The sequence below is a fragment of the Euprymna scolopes genome, chromosome 25 (assembly GCF_053919585.1).
Source record: "Euprymna scolopes isolate OS-2025 chromosome 25, ASM5391958v1, whole genome shotgun sequence".
NCBI lineage: Eukaryota > Metazoa > Mollusca > Cephalopoda > Sepiida > Sepiolidae > Euprymna > Euprymna scolopes.
Window position 1 is genome coordinate 55,956,830 of NC_136506.1, and position 15,625 is coordinate 55,972,454.

Sequence of the window (15,625 nt, forward strand, 5' to 3'; positions counted from 1 at the left end):
GTTTTCACAGTTTTCGATCATGTCCTCAAAATTAGTGAACCATCTTGGGAAACTTCCGTCGTACCGCGTTGATGTGATATAATGATTGTAGAAACGTAGAAAGGTAACCTCACTTTCACTAAACACAGCTTATCCCAATTATTTCATTGTGTCCAGTTTAAGCGATGATTCCTGATATTGATTTTTGAAAGGACCACAGAGATTTGTAAAACCGAAGACCGATTAGTCGCTTCATTTGATGATCATTGTTGAAATGTGGGAAAGGTAACCTCACTTTCACTAAACACACCAATAATCTTGTATTGTTTAATTATTGATATATTCATTATTAGTGATGATGATTGTAGAAAGGTAACCTCACTTTCACAGTTACAAGCAATCATTTTTGTTCGTCATGCATCATTTCCAGTAAATCTATATTATTATTAAATCTGAAGACCGGTTGGCCGCTACATTTGATGATCGGTGTTTATATGTGGAAACTTTCACTAAACACAGCAATAATCCTAATAATTTGATTGTATAGCAATAATTCCTATTAAATTAACACTCGCATGTAGTGATGAAGATGTAACCTCACTTTCACAGTTTTCAATCATGTCCTTAGGAGGCTTCTGTCGTACCGCGGTGATGATGTGGAAAGGTAACCTCACTTTCAGTGTAAACTCTTCTCCCAATAATTTGATTTGTGTTCAGTGTAAGCAAAAATTTCTATTTTAAACGATGATTCCTGAAGTGGGGTTCATTTTGAACATTCGAGGACTTCTCCGATTCACATGCGATGATCATTTTTGAGATAATACCTCACTTTCACTAAACTCAGCTACTTATCCCAATGATTTGATTGTGTCCAGTTTAAGCGATGATCCCTGATATTGATTTTTGGAAGGACCACAGAGATTGGTCGCTTCATTTGATGATCATTCTTGAAATGTGGGAAAGGTAACCTCACATTCACTAAACACAGCAATAATCCTAATAAATTGATTGTATTATTGTAGAAATGTTACCTCACTTTCACAGTTTTCACAGTTTTCGATCATGTCCTCAAAATTAGTGAACCATCTTGGGAAACTTCCGTCGTACCGCGTTGATGTGATATAATGATTGTAGAAACGTAGAAAGGTAACCTCACTTTCACTAAACACAGCTTATCCCAATTATTTCATTGTGTCCAGTTTAAGCGATGATTCCTGATATTGATTTTTGAAAGGACCACAGAGATTTGTAAAACCGAAGACCGATTAGTCGCTTCATTTGATGATCATTGTTGAAATGTGGGAAAGGTAACCTCACTTTCACTAAACACACCAATAATCTTGTATTGTTTAATTATTGATATATTCATTATTAGTGATGATGATTGTAGAAAGGTAACCTCACTTTCACAGTTACAAGCAATCATTTTTGTTCGTCATGCATCATTTCCAGTAAATCTATATTATTATTAAATCTGAAGACCGGTTGGCCGCTACATTTGATGATCGGTGTTTATATGTGGAAAGGTAACCTCACTTTCACTAAACACAGCAATAATCCTAATAATTTGATTGTATAGCAATAATTCCTATTAAATTAGCACTCGCATGTAGTGATGAAGATGTAACCTCACTTTCACAGTTTTCAATCATGTCCTTAGGAGGCTTCTATCGTACCGCGGTGATGATGTGGAAAGGTAACCTCACTTTCAGTGTAAACTCTTCTCCCAATAATTTGATTTGTGTTCAGTGTAAGCAAAAATTTCTATTTTAAACGATGATTCCTGAAGTGGGGTTCATTTTGAACATTCGAGGACTTCTCCGATTCACATGCGATGATCATTTTTGAGATAATACCTCACTTTCACTAAACTCAGCTACTTATCCCAATGATTTGATTGTGTCCAGTTTAAGCGATGATCCCTGATATTGATTTTTGGAAGGACCACAGAGATTGGTCGCTTCATTTGATGATCATTCTTGAAATGTGGGAAAGGTAACCTCACATTCACTAAACACAGCAATAATCCTAATAAATTGATTGTATTATTGTAGAAATGTTACCTCACTTTCACAGTTTTCACAGTTTTCGATCATGTCCTCAAAATTAGTGAACCATCTTGGGAAACTTCCGTCGTACCGCGTTGATGTGATATAATGATTGTAGAAACGTAGAAAGGTAACCTCACTTTCACTAAACACAGCTTATCCCAATTATTTCATTGTGTCCAGTTTAAGCGATGATTCCTGATATTGATTTTTGAAAGGACCACAGAGATTTGTAAAACCGAAGACCGATTAGTCGCTTCATTTGATGATCATTGTTGAAATGTGGGAAAGGTAACCTCACTTTCACTAAACACACCAATAATCTTGTATTGTTTAATTATTGATATATTCATTATAAGTGATGATGATTGTAGAAAGGTAACCTTCACTTTCACAGTTACAAGCAATCATTTTTGTTCGTCATGCATCATTTCCAGTAAATCTATATTATTATTAAATCTGAAGACCGGTTGGCCGCTACATTTGATGATCGGTGTTTATATGTGGAAACTTGCACTAAACACAGCAATAATCCTAATAATTTGATTGTATAGCAATAATTCCTATTAAATTAACACTCGCATGTAGTGATTAAGATGTAACCTCACTTTCACAGTTTTCAATCATGTCCTTAGGAGGCTTCTGTCGTACCGCGGTGATGATGTGGAAAGGTAACCTCACTTTCAGTGTAAACTCTTCTCCCAATAATTTGATTTGTGTTCAGTGTAAGCAAAAATTTCTATTTTAAACGATGATTCCTGAAGTGGGGTTCATTTTGAACATTCGAGGACTTCTCCGATTCACATGCGATGATCATTTTTGAGATAATACCTCACTTTCACTAAACTCAGCTACTTATCCCAATGATTTGATTGTGTCCAGTTTAAGCGATGATCCCTGATATTGATTTTTGGAAGGACCACAGAGATTGGTCGCTTCATTTGATGATCATTCTTGAAATGTGGGAAAGGTAACCTCACATTCACTAAACACAGCAATAATCCTAATAAATTGATTGTATTATTGTAGAAATGTTACCTCACTTTCACAGTTTTCACAGTTTTCGATCATGTCCTCAAAATTAGTGAACCATCTTGGGAAACTTCCGTCGTACCGCGTTGATGTGATATAATGATTGTAGAAACGTAGAAAGGTAACCTCACTTTCACTAAACACAGCTTATCCCAATTATTTCATTGTGTCCAGTTTAAGCGATGATTCCTGATATTGATTTTTGAAAGGACCACAGAGATTTGTAAAACCGAAGACCGATTAGTCGCTTCATTTGATGATCATTGTTGAAATGTGGGAAAGGTAACCTCACTTTCACTAAACACACCAATAATCTTGTATTGTTTAATTATTGATATATTCATTATTAGTGATGATGATTGTAGAAAGGTAACCTCACTTTCACAGTTACAAGCAATCATTTTTGTTCGTCATGCATCATTTCCAGTAAATCTATATTATTATTAAATCTGAAGACCGGTTGGCCGCTACATTTGATGATCGGTGTTTATATGTGGAAACTTTCACTAAACACAGCAATAATCCTAATAATTTGATTGTATAGCAATAATTCCTATTAAATTAACACTCGCATGTAGTGATGAAGATGTAACCTCACTTTCACAGTTTTCAATCATGTCCTTAGGAGGCTTCTGTCGTACCGCGGTGATGATGTGGAAAGGTAACCTCACTTTCAGTGTAAACTCTTCTCCCAATAATTTGATTTGTGTTCAGTGTAAGCAAAAATTTCTATTTTAAACGATGATTCCTGAAGTGGGGTTCATTTTGAACATTCGAGGACTTCTCCGATTCACATGCGATGATCATTTTTGAGATAATACCTCACTTTCACTAAACTCAGCTACTTATCCCAATGATTTGATTGTGTCCAGTTTAAGCGATGATCCCTGATATTGATTTTTGGAAGGACCACAGAGATTGGTCGCTTCATTTGATGATCATTCTTGAAATGTGGGAAAGGTAACCTCACATTCACTAAACACAGCAATAATCCTAATAAATTGATTGTATTATTGTAGAAATGTTACCTCACTTTCACAGTTTTCACAGTTTTCGATCATGTCCTCAAAATTAGTGAACCATCTTGGGAAACTTCCGTCGTACCGCGTTGATGTGATATAATGATTGTAGAAACGTAGAAAGGTAACCTCACTTTCACTAAACACAGCTTATCCCAATTATTTCATTGTGTCCAGTTTAAGCGATGATTCCTGATATTGATTTTTGAAAGGACCACAGAGATTTGTAAAACCGAAGACCGATTAGTCGCTTCATTTGATGATCATTGTTGAAATGTGGGAAAGGTAACCTCACTTTCACTAAACACACCAATAATCTTGTATTGTTTAATTATTGATATATTCATTATAAGTGATGATGATTGTAGAAAGGTAACCTTCACTTTCACAGTTACAAGCAATCATTTTTGTTCGTCATGCATCATTTCCAGTAAATCTATATTATTATTAAATCTGAAGACCGGTTGGCCGCTACATTTGATGATCGGTGTTTATATGTGGAAACTTGCACTAAACACAGCAATAATCCTAATAATTTGATTGTATAGCAATAATTCCTATTAAATTAACACTCGCATGTAGTGATTAAGATGTAACCTCACTTTCACAGTTTTCAATCATGTCCTTAGGAGGCTTCTGTCGTACCGCGGTGATGATGTGGAAAGGTAACCTCACTTTCAGTGTAAACTCTTCTCCCAATAATTTGATTTGTGTTCAGTGTAAGCAAAAATTTCTATTTTAAACGATGATTCCTGAAGTGGGGTTCATTTTGAACATTCGAGGACTTCTCCGATTCACATGCGATGATCATTTTTGAGATAATACCTCACTTTCACTAAACTCAGCTACTTATCCCAATGATTTGATTGTGTCCAGTTTAAGCGATGATCCCTGATATTGATTTTTGGAAGGACCACAGAGATTGGTCGCTTCATTTGATGATCATTCTTGAAATGTGGGAAAGGTAACCTCACATTCACTAAACACAGCAATAATCCTAATAAATTGATTGTATTATTGTAGAAATGTTACCTCACTTTCACAGTTTTCACAGTTTTCGATCATGTCCTCAAAATTAGTGAACCATCTTGGGAAACTTCCGTCGTACCGCGTTGATGTGATATAATGATTGTAGAAACGTAGAAAGGTAACCTCACTTTCACTAAACACAGCTTATCCCAATTATTTCATTGTGTCCAGTTTAAGCGATGATTCCTGATATTGATTTTTGAAAGGACCACAGAGATTTGTAAAACCGAAGACCGATTAGTCGCTTCATTTGATGATCATTGTTGAAATGTGGGAAAGGTAACCTCACTTTCACTAAACACACCAATAATCTTGTATTGTTTAATTATTGATATATTCATTATTAGTGATGATGATTGTAGAAAGGTAACCTCACTTTCACAGTTACAAGCAATCATTTTTGTTCGTCATGCATCATTTCCAGTAAATCTATATTATTATTAAATCTGAAGACCGGTTGGCCGCTACATTTGATGATCGGTGTTTATATGTGGAAAGGTAACCTCACTTTCACTAAACACAGCAATAATCCTAATAATTTGATTGTATAGCAATAATTCCTATTAAATTAGCACTCGCATGTAGTGATGAAGATGTAACCTCACTTTCACAGTTTTCAATCATGTCCTTAGGAGGCTTCTGTCGTACCGCGGTGATGATGTGGAAAGGTAACCTCACTTTCAGTGTAAACTCTTCTCCCAATAATTTGATTTGTGTTCAGTGTAAGCAAAAATTTCTATTTTAAACGATGATTCCTGAAGTGGGGTTCATTTTGAACATTCGAGGACTTCTCCGATTCACATGCGATGATCATTTTTGAGATAATACCTCACTTTCACTAAACTCAGCTACTTATCCCAATGATTTGATTGTGTCCAGTTTAAGCGATGATCCCTGATATTGATTTTTGGAAGGACCACAGAGATTGGTCGCTTCATTTGATGATCATTCTTGAAATGTGGGAAAGGTAACCTCACATTCACTAAACACAGCAATAATCCTAATAAATTGATTGTATTATTGTAGAAATGTTACCTCACTTTCACAGTTTTCACAGTTTTCGATCATGTCCTCAAAATTAGTGAACCATCTTGGGAAACTTCCGTCGTACCGCGTTGATGTGATATAATGATTGTAGAAACGTAGAAAGGTAACCTCACTTTCACTAAACACAGCTTATCCCAATTATTTCATTGTGTCCAGTTTAAGCGATGATTCCTGATATTGATTTTTGAAAGGACCACAGAGATTTGTAAAACCGAAGACCGATTAGTCGCTTCATTTGATGATCATTGTTGAAATGTGGGAAAGGTAACCTCACTTTCACTAAACACACCAATAATCTTGTATTGTTTAATTATTGATATATTCATTATAAGTGATGATGATTGTAGAAAGGTAACCTTCACTTTCACAGTTACAAGCAATCATTTTTGTTCGTCATGCATCATTTCCAGTAAATCTATATTATTATTAAATCTGAAGACCGGTTGGCCGCTACATTTGATGATCGGTGTTTATATGTGGAAACTTGCACTAAACACAGCAATAATCCTAATAATTTGATTGTAATTCCTATTAAATTAGCACTCGCATGTAGTGATGAAGATGTAACCTCACTTTCACAGTTTTCAATCATGTCCTTAGGAGGCTTCTGTCGTACCGCGGTGATGATGTGGAAAGGTAACCTCACTTTCAGTGTAAACTCTTCTCCCAATAATTTGATTTGTGTTCAGTGTAAGCAAAAATTTCTATTTTAAACGATGATTCCTGAAGTGGGGTTCATTTTGAACATTCGAGGACTTCTCCGATTCACATGCGATGATCATTTTTGAGATAATACCTCACTTTCACTAAACTCAGCTACTTATCCCAATGATTTGATTGTGTCCAGTTTAAGCGATGATCCCTGATATTGATTTTTGGAAGGACCACAGAGATTGGTCGCTTCATTTGATGATCATTCTTGAAATGTGGGAAAGGTAACCTCACATTCACTAAACACAGCAATAATCCTAATAAATTGATTGTATTATTGTAGAAATGTTACCTCACTTTCACAGTTTTCACAGTTTTCGATCATGTCCTCAAAATTAGTGAACCATCTTGGGAAACTTCCGTCGTACCGCGTTGATGTGATATAATGATTGTAGAAACGTAGAAAGGTAACCTCACTTTCACTAAACACAGCTTATCCCAATTATTTCATTGTGTCCAGTTTAAGCGATGATTCCTGATATTGATTTTTGAAAGGACCACAGAGATTTGTAAAACCGAAGACCGATTAGTCGCTTCATTTGATGATCATTGTTGAAATGTGGGAAAGGTAACCTCACTTTCACTAAACACACCAATAATCTTGTATTGTTTAATTATTGATATATTCATTATTAGTGATGATGATTGTAGAAAGGTAACCTCACTTTCACAGTTACAAGCAATCATTTTTGTTCGTCATGCATCATTTCCAGTAAATCTATATTATTATTAAATCTGAAGACCGGTTGGCCGCTACATTTGATGATCGGTGTTTATATGTGGAAACTTTCACTAAACACAGCAATAATCCTAATAATTTGATTGTATAGCAATAATTCCTATTAAATTAGCACTCGCATGTAGTGATGAAGATGTAACCTCACTTTCACAGTTTTCAATCATGTCCTTAGGAGGCTTCTGTCGTACCGCGGTGATGATGTGGAAAGGTAACCTCACTTTCAGTGTAAACTCTTCTCCCAATAATTTGATTTGTGTTCAGTGTAAGCAAAAATTTCTATTTTAAACGATGATTCCTGAAGTGGGGTTCATTTTGAACATTCGAGGACTTCTCCGATTCACATGCGATGATCATTTTTGAGATAATACCTCACTTTCACTAAACTCAGCTACTTATCCCAATGATTTGATTGTGTCCAGTTTAAGCGATGATCCCTGATATTGATTTTTGGAAGGACCACAGAGATTGGTCGCTTCATTTGATGATCATTCTTGAAATGTGGGAAAGGTAACCTCACATTCACTAAACACAGCAATAATCCTAATAAATTGATTGTATTATTGTAGAAATGTTACCTCACTTTCACAGTTTTCACAGTTTTCGATCATGTCCTCAAAATTAGTGAACCATCTTGGGAAACTTCCGTCGTACCGCGTTGATGTGATATAATGATTGTAGAAACGTAGAAAGGTAACCTCACTTTCACTAAACACAGCTTATCCCAATTATTTCATTGTGTCCAGTTTAAGCGATGATTCCTGATATTGATTTTTGAAAGGACCACAGAGATTTGTAAAACCGAAGACCGATTAGTCGCTTCATTTGATGATCATTGTTGAAATGTGGGAAAGGTAACCTCACTTTCACTAAACACACCAATAATCTTGTATTGTTTAATTATTGATATATTCATTATTAGTGATGATGATTGTAGAAAGGTAACCTCACTTTCACAGTTACAAGCAATCATTTTTGTTCGTCATGCATCATTTCCAGTAAATCTATATTATTATTAAATCTGAAGACCGGTTGGCCGCTACATTTGATGATCGGTGTTTATATGTGGAAAGGTAACCTCACTTTCACTAAACACAGCAATAATCCTAATAATTTGATTGTAATTCCTATTAAATTAGCACTCGCATGTAGTGATGAAGATGTAACCTCACTTTCACAGTTTTCAATCATGTCCTTAGGAGGCTTCTGTCGTACCGCGGTGATGATGTGGAAAGGTAACCTTACTTTCAGTGTAAACTCTTCTCCCAATAATTTGATTTGTGTTCAGTGTAAGCAAAAATTTCTATTTTAAACGATGATTCCTGAAGTGGGGTTCATTTTGAACATTCGAGGACTTCTCCGATTCACATGCGATGATCATTTTTGAGATAATACCTCACTTTCACTAAACTCAGCTACTTATCCCAATGATTTGATTGTGTCCAGTTTAAGCGATGATCCCTGATATTGATTTTTGGAAGGACCACAGAGATTGGTCGCTTCATTTGATGATCATTCTTGAAATGTGGGAAAGGTAACCTCACATTCACTAAACACAGCAACAATCCTAATAAATTGATTGTATTATTGTAGAAATGTTACCTCACTTTCACAGTTTTCACAGTTTTCGATCATGTCCTCAAAATTAGTGAACCATCTTGGGAAACTTCCGTCGTACCGCGTTGATGTGATATAATGATTGTAGAAACGTAGAAAGGTAACCTCACTTTCACTAAACACAGCTTATCCCAATTATTTCATTGTGTCCAGTTTAAGCGATGATTCCTGATATTGATTTTTGAAAGGACCACAGAGATTTGTAAAACCGAAGACCGATTAGTCGCTTCATTTGATGATCATTGTTGAAATGTGGGAAAGGTAACCTCACTTTCACTAAACACACCAATAATCTTGTATTGTTTAATTATTGATATATTCATTATTAGTGATGATGATTGTAGAAAGGTAACCTCACTTTCACAGTTACAAGCAATCATTTTTGTTCGTCATGCATCATTTCCAGTAAATCTATATTATTATTAAATCTGAAGACCGGTTGGCCGCTACATTTGATGATCGGTGTTTATATGTGGAAAGGTAACCTCACTTTCACTAAACACAGCAATAATCCTAATAATTTGATTGTATAGCAATAATTCCTATTAAATTAGCACTCGCATGTAGTGATGAAGATGTAACCTCACTTTCACAGTTTTCAATCATGTCCTTAGGAGGCTTCTGTCGTACCGCGGTGATGATGTGGAAAGGTAACCTCACTTTCAGTGTAAACTCTTCTCCCAATAATTTGATTTGTGTTCAGTGTAAGCAAAAATTTCTATTTTAAACGATGATTCCTGAAGTGGGGTTCATTTTGAACATTCGAGGACTTCTCCGATTCACATGCGATGATCATTTTTGAGATAATACCTCACTTTCACTAAACTCAGCTACTTATCCCAATGATTTGATTGTGTCCAGTTTAAGCGATGATCCCTGATATTGATTTTTGGAAGGACCACAGAGATTGGTCGCTTCATTTGATGATCATTCTTGAAATGTGGGAAAGGTAACCTCACATTCACTAAACACAGCAATAATCCTAATAAATTGATTGTATTATTGTAGAAATGTTACCTCACTTTCACAGTTTTCACAGTTTTCGATCATGTCCTCAAAATTAGTGAACCATCTTGGGAAACTTCCGTCGTACCGCGTTGATGTGATATAATGATTGTAGAAACGTAGAAAGGTAACCTCACTTTCACTAAACACAGCTTATCCCAATTATTTCATTGTGTCCAGTTTAAGCGATGATTCCTGATATTGATTTTTGAAAGGACCACAGAGATTTGTAAAACCGAAGACCGATTAGTCGCTTCATTTGATGATCATTGTTGAAATGTGGGAAAGGTAACCTCACTTTCACTAAACACACCAATAATCTTGTATTGTTTAATTATTGATATATTCATTATTAGTGATGATGATTGTAGAAAGGTAACCTCACTTTCACAGTTACAAGCAATCATTTTTGTTCGTCATGCATCATTTCCAGTAAATCTATATTATTATTAAATCTGAAGACCGGTTGGCCGCTACATTTGATGATCGGTGTTTATATGTGGAAAGGTAACCTCACTTTCACTAAACACAGCAATAATCCTAATAATTTGATTGTATAGCAATAATTCCTATTAAATTAGCACTCGCATGTAGTGATGAAGATGTAACCTCACTTTCACAGTTTTCAATCATGTCCTTAGGAGGCTTCTGTCGTACCGCGGTGATGATGTGGAAAGGTAACCTCACTTTCAGTGTAAACTCTTCTCCCAATAATTTGATTTGTGTTCAGTGTAAGCAAAAATTTCTATTTTAAACGATGATTCCTGAAGTGGGGTTCATTTTGAACATTCGAGGACTTCTCCGATTCACATGCGATGATCATTTTTGAGATAATACCTCACTTTCACTAAACTCAGCTACTTATCCCAATGATTTGATTGTGTCCAGTTTAAGCGATGATCCCTGATATTGATTTTTGGAAGGACCACAGAGATTGGTCGCTTCATTTGATGATCATTCTTGAAATGTGGGAAAGGTAACCTCACATTCACTAAACACAGCAATAATCCTAATAAATTGATTGTATTATTGTAGAAATGTTACCTCACTTTCACAGTTTTCACAGTTTTCGATCATGTCCTCAAAATTAGTGAACCATCTTGGGAAACTTCCGTCGTACCGCGTTGATGTGATATAATGATTGTAGAAACGTAGAAAGGTAACCTCACTTTCACTAAACACAGCTTATCCCAATTATTTCATTGTGTCCAGTTTAAGCGATGATTCCTGATATTGATTTTTGAAAGGACCACAGAGATTTGTAAAACCGAAGACCGATTAGTCGCTTCATTTGATGATCATTGTTGAAATGTGGGAAAGGTAACCTCACTTTCACTAAACACACCAATAATCTTGTATTGTTTAATTATTGATATATTCATTATAAGTGATGATGATTGTAGAAAGGTAACCTTCACTTTCACAGTTACAAGCAATCATTTTTGTTCGTCATGCATCATTTCCAGTAAATCTATATTATTATTAAATCTGAAGACCGGTTGGCCGCTACATTTGATGATCGGTGTTTATATGTGGAAACTTGCACTAAACACAGCAATAATCCTAATAATTTGATTGTATAGCAATAATTCCTATTAAATTAACACTCGCATGTAGTGATGAAGATGTAACCTCACTTTCACAGTTTTCAATCATGTCCTTAGGAGGCTTCTGTCGTACCGCGGTGATGATGTGGAAAGGTAACCTCACTTTCAGTGTAAACTCTTCTCCCAATAATTTGATTTGTGTTCAGTGTAAGCAAAAATTTCTATTTTAAACGATGATTCCTGAAGTGGGGTTCATTTTGAACATTCGAGGACTTCTCCGATTCACATGCGATGATCATTTTTGAGATAATACCTCACTTTCACTAAACTCAGCTACTTATCCCAATGATTTGATTGTGTCCAGTTTAAGCGATGATCCCTGATATTGATTTTTGGAAGGACCACAGAGATTGGTCGCTTCATTTGATGATCATTCTTGAAATGTGGGAAAGGTAACCTCACATTCACTAAACACAGCAATAATCCTAATAAATTGATTGTATTATTGTAGAAATGTTACCTCACTTTCACAGTTTTCACAGTTTTCGATCATGTCCTCAAAATTAGTGAACCATCTTGGGAAACTTCCGTCGTACCGCGTTGATGTGATATAATGATTGTAGAAACGTAGAAAGGTAACCTCACTTTCACTAAACACAGCTTATCCCAATTATTTCATTGTGTCCAGTTTAAGCGATGATTCCTGATATTGATTTTTGAAAGGACCACAGAGATTTGTAAAACCGAAGACCGATTAGTCGCTTCATTTGATGATCATTGTTGAAATGTGGGAAAGGTAACCTCACTTTCACTAAACACACCAATAATCTTGTATTGTTTAATTATTGATATATTCATTATTAGTGATGATGATTGTAGAAAGGTAACCTCACTTTCACAGTTACAAGCAATCATTTTTGTTCGTCATGCATCATTTCCAGTAAATCTATATTATTATTAAATCTGAAGACCGGTTGGCCGCTACATTTGATGATCGGTGTTTATATGTGGAAAGGTAACCTCACTTTCACTAAACACAGCAATAATCCTAATAATTTGATTGTATAGCAATAATTCCTATTAAATTAGCACTCGCATGTAGTGATGAAGATGTAACCTCACTTTCACAGTTTTCAATCATGTCCTTAGGAGGCTTCTGTCGTACCGCGGTGATGATGTGGAAAGGTAACCTCACTTTCAGTGTAAACTCTTCTCCCAATAATTTGATTTGTGTTCAGTGTAAGCAAAAATTTCTATTTTAAACGATGATTCCTGAAGTGGGGTTCATTTTGAACATTCGAGGACTTCTCCGATTCACATGCGATGATCATTTTTGAGATAATACCTCACTTTCACTAAACTCAGCTACTTATCCCAATGATTTGATTGTGTCCAGTTTAAGCGATGATCCCTGATATTGATTTTTGGAAGGACCACAGAGATTGGTCGCTTCATTTGATGATCATTCTTGAAATGTGGGAAAGGTAACCTCACATTCACTAAACACAGCAATAATCCTAATAAATTGATTGTATTATTGTAGAAATGTTACCTCACTTTCACAGTTTTCACAGTTTTCGATCATGTCCTCAAAATTAGTGAACCATCTTGGGAAACTTCCGTCGTACCGCGTTGATGTGATATAATGATTGTAGAAACGTAGAAAGGTAACCTCACTTTCACTAAACACAGCTTATCCCAATTATTTCATTGTGTCCAGTTTAAGCGATGATTCCTGATATTGATTTTTGAAAGGACCACAGAGATTTGTAAAACCGAAGACCGATTAGTCGCTTCATTTGATGATCATTGTTGAAATGTGGGAAAGGTAACCTCACTTTCACTAAACACACCAATAATCTTGTATTGTTTAATTATTGATATATTCATTATTAGTGATGATGATTGTAGAAAGGTAACCTCACTTTCACAGTTACAAGCAATCATTTTTGTTCGTCATGCATCATTTCCAGTAAATCTATATTATTATTAAATCTGAAGACCGGTTGGCCGCTACATTTGATGATCGGTGTTTATATGTGGAAAGGTAACCTCACTTTCACTAAACACAGCAATAATCCTAATAATTTGATTGTATAGCAATAATTCCTATTAAATTAGCACTCGCATGTAGTGATGAAGATGTAACCTCACTTTCACAGTTTTCAATCATGTCCTTAGGAGGCTTCTGTCGTACCGCGGTGATGATGTGGAAAGGTAACCTCACTTTCAGTGTAAACTCTTCTCCCAATAATTTGATTTGTGTTCAGTGTAAGCAAAAATTTCTATTTTAAACGATGATTCCTGAAGTGGGGTTCATTTTGAACATTCGAGGACTTCTCCGATTCACATGCGATGATCATTTTTGAGATAATACCTCACTTTCACTAAACTCAGCTACTTATCCCAATGATTTGATTGTGTCCAGTTTAAGCGATGATCCCTGATATTGATTTTTGGAAGGACCACAGAGATTGGTCGCTTCATTTGATGATCATTCTTGAAATGTGGGAAAGGTAACCTCACATTCACTAAACACAGCAATAATCCTAATAAATTGATTGTATTATTGTAGAAATGTTACCTCACTTTCACAGTTTTCACAGTTTTCGATCATGTCCTCAAAATTAGTGAACCATCTTGGGAAACTTCCGTCGTACCGCGTTGATGTGATATAATGATTGTAGAAACGTAGAAAGGTAACCTCACTTTCACTAAACACAGCTTATCCCAATTATTTCATTGTGTCCAGTTTAAGCGATGATTCCTGATATTGATTTTTGAAAGGACCACAGAGATTTGTAAAACCGAAGACCGATTAGTCGCTTCATTTGATGATCATTGTTGAAATGTGGGAAAGGTAACCTCACTTTCACTAAACACACCAATAATCTTGTATTGTTTAATTATTGATATATTCATTATTAGTGATGATGATTGTAGAAAGGTAACCTCACTTTCACAGTTACAAGCAATCATTTTTGTTCGTCATGCATCATTTCCAGTAAATCTATATTATTATTAAATCTGAAGACCGGTTGGCCGCTACATTTGATGATCGGTGTTTATATGTGGAAACTTGCACTAAACACAGCAATAATCCTAATAATTTGATTGTATAGCAATAATTCCTATTAAATTAACACTCGCATGTAGTGATGAAGATGTAACCTCACTTTCACAGTTTTCAATCATGTCCTTAGGAGGCTTCTGTCGTACCGCGGTGATGATGTGGAAAGGTAACCTCACTTTCAGTGTAAACTCTTCTCCCAATAATTTGATTTGTGTTCAGTGTAAGCAAAAATTTCTATTTTAAACGATGATTCCTGAAGTGGGGTTCATTTTGAACATTCGAGGACTTCTCCGATTCACATGCGATGATCATTTTTGAGATAATACCTCACTTTCACTAAACTCAGCTACTTATCCCAATGATTTGATTGTGTCCAGTTTAAGCGATGATCCCTGATATTGATTTTTGGAAGGACCACAGAGATTGGTCGCTTCATTTGATGATCATTCTTGAAATGTGGGAAAGGTAACCTCACATTCACTAAACACAGCAATAATCCTAATAAATTGATTGTATTATTGTAGAAATGTTACCTCACTTTCACAGTTTTCACAGTTTTCGATCATGTCCTCAAAATTAGTGAACCATCTTGGGAAACTTCCGTCGTACCGCGTTGATGTGATATAATGATTGTAGAAACGTAGAAAGGTAACCTCACTTTCACTAAACACAGCTTATCCCAATTATTTCATTGTGTCCAGTTTAAGCGATGATTCCTGATATTGATTTTTGAAAGGACCACAGAGATTTGTAAAACCGAAGACCGATTAGTCGCTTCATTT